We start from the raw sequence: 10,204 nt of genomic DNA, 5'->3' as shown, positions 1-10,204 counted from the left end.
GCCAGTATGTTTATCTTACAGGTTGACTTCAAGGATTGTTTATTGATTGAAAATGTATCTGTTAATTTACCTCAATAAAGGGCTGCAGCCCTTTTTTAAGGAGTGTTGTTGTTTCATTTCCTTTTTTAACCGATGCAATAGACAGTTTATGTGATTTTATGGTCGCAGTCCATATAGTCCCATGCTATTCCACTGGTCAGCATTCTTTTTGAACATTTGAGCGAAAGTTATCAGGGCCATGAAGTCAGGCAAAATCAGACCCAAGTAACACAATGGAACAAAATCAGAAAGGCACAAAGCATAAGCTTTTCAAGCTATGTAATGGGCTAGTAATTAATAGTCATTTGCACTTTCAAATTTAAAATAAAGTAGTTTCAATTTACTGACTAGGATGAATGAAACATCGATTTTTTTAATTTAACGTGATGAAGATAACAATTGCAAATTGTACAAAATATTATACTTAATTACCCTTAACACCTAAATTAACCAAATTATAGATTTTAAATGCAATTCAATATTCATTGATCATTCATAGGAATAGTTTTTGATAAATGCTGAAGTGATTTTTTTTTTATTAGAATCAACACCAGATTTTCACCTGACAGTTAAAATGCATAGCATTTCTTTACACTTGTCACATGGGTCATTTACTAATGTTTCAGAAAATTACTAAGTGCTAGAATCTGTACAAATGACATTTGTCACTGAATTCCCTGAATGTTTTATATTGATGTCCATCTGCCTCTCCTTACAGGTTGCATTGAGATCCTGACAGAGCAATCTGTTATATGACACAGATAGAGGTGACCTCGGGCCAGGCTCTTTTGAGAGCAACATAATAAGAATGCAGGCACAAGGGACTTGAGATGACTCAAGATTGCAGTACAGATGTTGAAGAGAACAAGAAACCGTTAGGGGTATTCTGCTAAAAGGTAATCCATTAAGAAGGAGCAACTATAGCTGATGTACGCTGAGTGGTCCTAGCAAACTTCTTACGTTTCCAACACACAGAGAACAATTCACCTTATATTGTATTGGAATTTTAATTTGATTTGATCAAATTAATTAAGGACTACAAATGAGAACTGCCTAAAGCAAGCTGAGAAAACAGGTACAACTGGCAACATGACTTTTACATTTATTGGGAAATGGTTGTCTGTATATGGGAGTGAACTTTTTGATCAACAGAAGTAACCGCTTTCCTTGATAATGGCGTATCTATGCAAAACTATTGCTCCAGCACATACAGTATATCAATAGCTCTGAATGTAAAGTTAAACTCCAGCTAACAGCTAAATGCACAGTTGAAATACATTAGCCAGATTCAGGTAGGGCGCTGCATCTTTAAGGCGGCGTAGCGTATCGTTTTTACGCTATGCCGCCTTAAGTCAGAGAGGCAAGTACTGTATTCACAAAGCACTTGCCTCCTAACTTACGGCGGCGTAGCGTAAATGGGGCCGGCGTAAGCGCGCCTAATTTAAATGAGGATGGGGGGCGTGTTTTATGGAAATGATTGGTGACCCAACGTGATTGACGTTTTTTACGAATGGCGCATGCGTCGTCCGTGTACATATCCCAGTGTGCATTGCTCCAAAGTACGCCGCAAGGACGTATTGGTTTCGATGTGAACGTAAATTCGTCCAGCCTCATTCACGGACGACTTACGCAAACGACGTAAATTTTTCAAATTTCGGCACGGGAACGACGGCCATACTTAACATTGGCTACGCCACCTAGGGGGCAGCTTTATCTTTACGCGGCGTATCTCTTACGGAAACAGCGTATCTTTACTGCGACGGGCGCACGTACGTTTGTGAATCGGCGTATCTAGTAATTTACATATTCTACGCCAAACTCAACGGAAGCGGCACCTAGCGGCCAGCGTAAAAATTGCACCCTAAGATACGACGGTGCAGGCCGTCGTATCTTAGCTAGGTTTAAGTGTATCTCAGTTTGAGCATACACTTAAACTTACGACGGCTTAGATTCCGAGTTACTTTGGCGTATCTGCTGATACGCCGGTGTAACTATTTGTGAATCTGGCTACATGTATGTAAGCTGTTTGATAAGCCAGAAAATTGTAATGCATAAGGACATTTTGGAATTAATATTATTATTATTACACAAGATTTATATAGTGCCAACAGTTTGCGCAGCACTTTACAAAATGGATGGAGACAGTGCAGTTACAATACAATTTAATACAAGGCTTACAATATTACCATGTAAAAGGAACAAGTGATACAAAAAGTAATATTTGTTGGGGATGAGTTTATAGAGAAAGTAATGCCGCGCGTACACACGATCATTTTTCAGCATGAAAAAAACATTGGCCCGGATTCACGTACATCAGCGCATATTTATGCCGCCGTAGCGTATCTCTTTTACGCTACCCTGGCGCAGCGCACATAGGCAATCACAGGATTCACAAAGCAGACGCTCCCACTCGCTCTCAAATCTACGCTGGGTTTCCTCAGCGTAAGCCAGCGTAGGTGGAAGTGGGTGTGAGCCATGCTAATGAGGCGTGACCCCATGTAAATGATGGATTGAGCGTCATAAAGATACGAATAACGTACGGTGCATGCGCCGTCCCGTGGACGCTTCCCAGTGCGCATGCGCAGAATCACGTCGGAACTACTCCCTAAGATACGACGGATCACTGCCTACGACGTGAACGTAACCTATGCCCAGCCCTATTCACATACTACGTAAATGACGTAAAATATGACGGCTCTGTTCCCTGGTCCATACCTTTGCATGAGTTGCACCTCCTATATGAGGAATAACTTTACGCCGGATGTACACCGGGCGCAACTACGTTTGTGAATAGGCACTTAACTGGTCCACGCCGAGCGAGATGTCACTCCCGCGCGTTCGCGCAGGAGATTTAAATTCGGCTGCCGGTCCTTTCGCCGTGGATCCCCCCTGCACATGCGCCGCTGCAATCAGCGGCGCATTGCGAGGGGAATATCTCCTAAACCGTACAGGTTTAGGAGATATTCTTTATACCTACAGGTAAGCCTTATTATAGGTTTACCTGTAGGTAAAAGTGAAAAAAGTGGGTTTACAACCACTTTAATGATGAAGTTGGGAAAACTTCGTTTTTTAGACATGCTGAAAAACAACGTTTTCTTTCATGCTGAAAAATGATCGTGTGTACGCGGCATAAAAGTTTTGTATGTTAGAAGAAATGATAGTTAGCTTTCTTTCCTGCGATTATTTAACATAAGTACACTTTACGTTTTGAAAATTTCCCTCCTGACTCATTATTACTTTAAATACTCTTTGCTCTAATAAGCAATACTGATTGTTGAATGCTAATAAAACACATACATTAGTTGATTAAAATTAGGTAATGTATGTACAATAGTCATTTAAGGCCTCAGATACATGGGTGAGTATAGAGGAGCTATATTCAAAGAACTTATAGAAGTATATGTACATGTTTTTAACAAAAAATCGCCTACCCCTCCTCCCACTTCACTCAATACATTTTGGTTCCCCATCAGCAGGTCCATACTTACCTTCTTCAATGGGTGTGTCTACCTGTGATGTCTGCAGCCCAGCCAATACAAATCTACTGCCAGGCTAACTTTATCTGGCACTAATGTCCCATAGACTTGAACCGAACAGGAACATTCAAGTCCATGTGATATTAGTGCATATTCTCTGGTTACATGTAATCATGTGATCGTTATGACCAATCATAGAGATCACATGATACCCAGGCCGGGTACCGAGCACCATGATCCACAGTGGTCACAGGATCATGCCAAGGCACATGTGCTTAGCAGTGTACCAGTATGTTGCTGAGCCTGTAGCTGCCGCCCGCTCGCAAGTACTGTGGGTGGGCAGCAAATGGGTAATAACTACTAGGACCCCTTGACTGCATAAGCTTATTCATAAAAAAAGATTAATTTCATTTTTAAGTAGAAGTATACCCATTTATTAAACTGTTCCCAAAACATTTACATTTAAGGCATACCATGTTGGCTTACAAAACGTACAAAGTTGCTTGTGCTCTCAACCAAATTTTCATGCCATCAAATGCCTGGTGTCATAACTTATCACACGTGCAACACGGTGACAACTGCAAATCAAACCAATGCTAAGATGGTTAATTTTCCATTTCTGTAAAGTATAGGAAGGTTTAGTTCTGCTTTAAGTAACAATAACAGGTCTTGTTTAGCCCCCAGCTGGTGACTGGACAGTGAAAGGAGAAGCAGGACACCAATGAGTTTATTGCTCTCTAACTCTGCTCTTTTCTCCTATCAGCATGCTCCTTGTGCTCCTTATGATGGCTCCTCATAATGCCCCTTACTCTTTTAGTCTGAGCTGTGCTATATAGGGACTAAAAAAATGAATTTAAAAAATACATTAATTGATGCATTCATAAATATAGTACAGTGGAACCTTGGATTATGAGCATAATTCGTTCCAGGAGAATGCTCGTAATCCAAAGTACTCGCATATCAAAGCGACTTTCCCTATTAAAGTCAATGAAAAAGAAAATAATTTGTTCCGCATTGACTTCAATGGCATGCAATACCGCATGCGGCCAGAGGTGGGGAAATCAGAGAGCCTCGGAAACGTCGGGAAAGGCCCGAGGACAGTTCGGCTGACCCTGGCAAACATTGGGAAGGCTCCGTTCACAAGCCTTTCCGATGTTCGCTGAGGTCAGCCAAGCGGGTCTTTCCAGGCATTTCCGAACGGCTCTGCTCGGCTCCGGCGCCCCCCACCTCAGGCCAAACGTGTTACTGCACACCGCTTTGGCCTGAATCCTGCTTGTTTTTCGAGAAAACACTCACAAACCGAGTTAGGATTTTTAGGAATACGGTGCTCGTATTGCGAAACGCTCGTTAAACGCGTTACTCACAATCCGAGATTCCACTGTACTTAATTAATTTATGTCTTTTACTGTATATCTAATTGGATTTCAACTTTAAAAGGAAAAGGGTATTTTTTTTTTAAGTGTTACTAAACCCAGGACCCTGCATTCACTATATCTGGTCTCCCACAGTACACAGAACGTGGAAATTAAATTATTGTAGTAAATATAAACTGCTAACTACCTTTTTTTCTCAGTAGCATATAGCAGTCTTGTGACTTCTATCAGTGTGAGTCTTGTTACTTCTATCAGTGTTTAGGTAAAGCTTGTAGATCCCACATCTCTGCTCCAGGCTGGAAAGCAATAAGACCCACATCTCTCCTCCAGGCTGGAAAGCATGAGATCGGAAAAAAAAATTAACAGATATCATGCTTACCAACCGCGGCCCGGATGTGATGTCATAACGTCGCGCCTAGGCCTCCAATGGTCATAGAGACCATCTGGTCAACGGAAATCTCTATGGTCATAATCCGATGGCGGGCCGATTCTTTCTCCAGGTCCCTGATGGCATGGGAGAGCCCGGAGAAGCACCGAATGGCGGCGGGAGGGGGGGTTCTTTTCTTTCCTTCAGTACACCGGGAAAAAAAACGTGTGGGGTTCCCCCAGGATCCATACCAAACCCTTATCCGAGCATGCAGCCCGGCAGGTCAGGAAGGCCCCCCCCCTCTCCTACACCATACCAGGCCACATCCTCGTCGCCTTCTGCCTTCGGGGGTCTTCTCCGCTCTCCCCGGTTCTTCTCCCACTCTCCTCTGCCTTCTTCGGGGCTGGCCGCCGCTATCTTCTTGCATCTCTTTTTCTAGCGGCGGCCAGCCCGGTCTTCCTCGTTGCCTTCTGCCTTCTTCCCTCTTATTTTCTTCCGATGTTGCCACAACGCTCCCTCCTGCTGTAATGCCGGGTGTGCGGTGCGCGCTGATTTATATAGGCCTCTTATGACATCACAGTCCCAGCATGCTCCGGGTGGTGACGACATAATTACCCCGCCCCCTTATGTCGTCACCGTCCTGACCTGCCGTGCTGCGTGCTCGGATAAGGGTCTGGTATGGATCCTGGGGAAAACCCCACGCCGTTTTTTTTTCCGGTGTGGGGGATTCCCCTTAAAAATCCATACCAGACCAAAGGGTCTGGTATCATCCTGGGGGGAACCTCACGCACATCTTTTTTTAATTTTTGCGGGGGTTCCCCCTCAAGATTCTCCGCACACGAGGCCCCCGCTAGTCGGATCATCTTGATCCGACTTCTGGTGCGACCTCTATTCAAATCAATGGGCTCCCATAGGCAACCATTGATTTTGAATAGAGAAAGAAAAACGCGGCTGAAAGCTAGTGCGGCAAAACGTGCATTGAATTCAATTCAAAACGCGGAAAAAAAGTAAACGGTGTTTAAACCACACATGTGAGGTATCGCCGCCATCGATAGAGGGAGAGCCAGAACTCTAGCCCTAGACCTTCGCTGTAACTCAAAACTGATAACCTGTAGACATTTTTAAACTTCACCATTTTTTTTTTTTAAAGTGTAAGTAAACCCTCCTATCGTTTTCAGCCAAGGAAGCTGCCATCTTTGCCTCTGTTTAATCTGCAACTGCCATGACACCAGCCATTGAATGGTTTGACAGTTTGGTTGAGAGCACAACCAATGGGAGTGTTACATTTCCGGCATTTGTGCCGGAAATGAAACTGTTTTATGGATGGGTTTACTTCTGCTTTAGGTGTCAACGTTTGTCGCTATTCCACGAGCAGGCGCAATTTTGAAGCATGACATGTTGGGTATCAATTTACTCGGCATAACATTATCTTTCATTATATAAAAAAAATTGGGCTAACTTAACTGTTTTCTTATTCAAACAGTGCTTTTTTTTTTAAATAAATAAAATTGCGCTTGTAAGACCGCTGCTCAAATACGGTGTAACATAAAGTATTGCAACGACCACCATTTTATTCTCTAGGGTGTCTGAGAAAAAAATATATACTGTATAATGTTTGAGGGTTCTAAGTAATTTTCTAGCAACAAAACTTGATTTTAATGTGAAAAAATAGGCCTGGTCCTTAAGTGGTTAATACCAGTAGCGGCACCTGCAGATCTGAGAAATTACAAGCAGGAAATGTCCATCTTTCTCAATCTTGTTATTCCACGGTGAGGTTTTTTTTTTTTTCATGAAACACGCAGCACAAATATTTTCTCCGGAAGTTTTCCTTTTCTGTCTCTTTAAATGATTATAAGTCATTTAGAAACACGGCCATATGAGATAGAGAGACAGAGATTTCCTGTTTGGCAAGCTTTGCCTGTGCTGATTGCTTGTCATGCAGTGCTACAGTTGTTCCCTGCTTTTAATGGCAATGTTCATGAATTCTTATTCAAGGCGCGAAAATCCTTCTTTGGTAGGAATAACTGTGAATCATATGTGAAGATCCATAAATTACATAAAGATGAGCGAGTGACTCAGAACAGGAAGTAGAATGGAAGTTACAATGTAGATGAAGAAAGTTAAAGACTACCTGCTACACTTTAATAATAATAATCATCATTTATGTGACCATTGTTACACGTTTGTGCACACAAATGCATTTGAATGGCTTTTTAATAAAGCATTATTTTTATTTATTTATGTAGGGATTTTCCTGTAGAGTAGAAGGGTATTCCGTGTTGAAGATGTGCTGAAGATTACTTGCCATCCATAAGGCCCTATTCACATTTGAAAATTGGGGCAGTTAGTGATTAGATGCGGGAGACTGAGCGGGGGTTCCCTGCGATTTGCTTCCGGCGGGAAGCCCCACTGAAAACAGTGAGAGACTGACAGCAGAGATTTCACTGTAAAGGCATTTGTTGTACACTAAGGGGAATATGTTTAAAGTGATAATAAAGGAACATAAAAACAAAAAAAATAACAAACATGTTATACTTACCTGCTCTGTGCAGTGGTTTTGCACAGAGCAGCCCAGATCCTCCTCTTTTTCTCCAGTCCCCCCACTGGGGCTCCTGGCCCCTCCCTCCTGCTGAGTGCCCCCCACAGCAAGCCGACTGCTATTGGGGCACTTGTGCGTCCCATGACACACACAATGGGGGCTCAGCCCCACCCCACAGCCTCCTGCTTGGTGCCCCCAACAGCAAGCCGACTGCTATTGGGGCACTTGTGCATCTCATGACACACACAATGGGGGCTCAGCCCCACCCCACAGCCTCCTGCTTGGTGCCCCCAACAGCAAGCCGACTGCTATTGGGGCACTCGTGCATCTATTGACACACACAATGGGGGTTTAGCCCAACCTCACAGTCTCCTGCTGAGTGCCCCCCATAGAAAGCCAACTGCTATTGGGGCACTTGTGAGTCTCATGACACACAGAATGGGGGCTCAGCCCCACCCCCCCTGCTCCCTCCTCACTGGCTGTGATTGACAGCAGTAGGAGACAATGGTTCCTGCTGCTGTGTCTGAGCCAATAAGGAGGGAGAGAGTCGAGAGAGCCTCTGCTGTCCTGCACATCGCTGGATTAAGATCGGGCTCAGGTAAGTATTAGGGGGGGCTGTGGGGGAGATGCAGACAGAAGGTTTTTTAGCTTCATGCATAGAATACATGAAGGTAAAAAACCTTCAGCCTCTAGAACTACTTTGAATCGGTTTTTACAGTGTTTGTTATCCAAATAATTCATATTCCTGATATGTGCCTACTATACAATGTACTTGTTTGAGGAAGTCTCCTGTTCTCTTTGTACTGCTTCCTTTGTGTGAAATCCCTGGTGATCCTGCTTGTGCCCTTGCTTTCCTATTAAAAACTGTCCACACTAAGCAGGAGAGCACATTGTGGTCCGTCCTCTAGCTATGTTGGGAACCAGGCCCGGACTGGCCATCGGGCAAACCGGGCATACGCCCTGTGGGCCGCGGCCACCGAGATGCCGCCAGGCTGCAAGCCGCGGCCGCTCGGGTGGAAGTAAACACTGAGGGGGAGGAGCTAGATGAGAAGCCTTCGGCCTCTCCACGGCCGGGGGGTGTGACTGCAAAGGGGGAGGAGCCAGAGCCGACACCTGCTGGCTGCTGCTACAACACCGGACCGGATTCAAGAAAACGTGAGTGCAGCCCCCCCCTCCCCCCCCGCTCCTGTAACATGGATAGGAGGAGCAGTGGGGGCGGCTGCATATAAAAAATATTTTTCTCAATCTCCCTTCTGCTGTATTGGAACGCCTGAGGCTGCGAGAGGTACAGTAAAAGCAGCAGGCATTCCAATACTGCAGAAGGGAGACGATGGAGAAAAAGATTTTTATATGCAGCCGCCCCCACTGCTCCTCCTCCACCTTCCATACACTTTGCCTCCTCGTGATCTCCACCTCCCCCCAGTGCTCTCTGCAACCCCCCCCCAGGGCTCTCTGCAACCCCCCCCAGGGCTCTCCAAGACCCCCCCTAGGGCTCTCCACCTCCCCCCAGGACTCTCTGCCACCCCCAGTGCTCTCACCCTCCTCCCAGTGCTCTCACCCTCCCCCCAGGGCTCTCCACCTCCCCCCAGGACTCTCTGCCACCCCAGTGCTCTCACCCTCCCCCCAGGGCTCTCTGCCACCCCCAATGCTCTCTGCCACCCCCAGGGCTCTCTGCCACCCCCAGTGCTCTCTGCCACCCCCAGGGCTCTCTGCCACCCCCAGGGCTCTCTGCCACCCCCCAGTGCTCTTTGCCACCCCCCAGTGCTCTCTGACACCCCCCCAGTGCTCTCTGACACCCCCCATGGCTCTCAACCTCCCCCCCAGTTCTCTCCACCTCCCTCCATGCTCTCTGCTACCCCCCCTCAGTGCTCTCTGTCACCCCTCAGTGCTCTCAACCTCCCCCCAGGGCTCTCCGCCACCCCCCGCAGTGCTCTCTGCCCCCCCCCCCCCAGGGTTCTCAACCTCCCCCCAGGGCTCTCCGACTCCCCCAGTGCTCTCTGACAACCCCCCCCCACTCGGCTCTCTCCCACCCCCCCCAGGGTTCTCCACCTCCCCCCAGTGCTCTCTGCCACCCCCGCAGGGCTCTCTGCCACCCCCCCCCCAGGGTTCTCCACCTCTTCCCAGTGCTCTCAACCTCCCCCCAGGGCTCTCTGCCATACCCCAGTGCTCTCCACTTCCCTCCATGCTCTCTGCCACCCCCCCAGGGCTCTCTGCCACCCCCCCCAGGGTTCTCCACCACCCCCAGTGCTCTCTGCCACCCCCCAGTGCTCTCTGCCACCCCTGCAGTGCTCTCTGCCACCCCCCAGTGCTCTCTGCCACCCCCCACAGTGCTCTCTGCCACCCCCCACAGTGCTCTCTGCCACCCCCAGGGCTCTCTGCCACCCCCCAGTGCTCTACACCTCCCTCCATG

The sequence above is a fragment of the Rana temporaria genome, chromosome 1 (assembly GCF_905171775.1).
Source record: "Rana temporaria chromosome 1, aRanTem1.1, whole genome shotgun sequence".
NCBI classification, from domain to species: domain Eukaryota; kingdom Metazoa; phylum Chordata; class Amphibia; order Anura; family Ranidae; genus Rana; species Rana temporaria.
Note: the sequence above shows the minus strand (reverse complement) of the source record.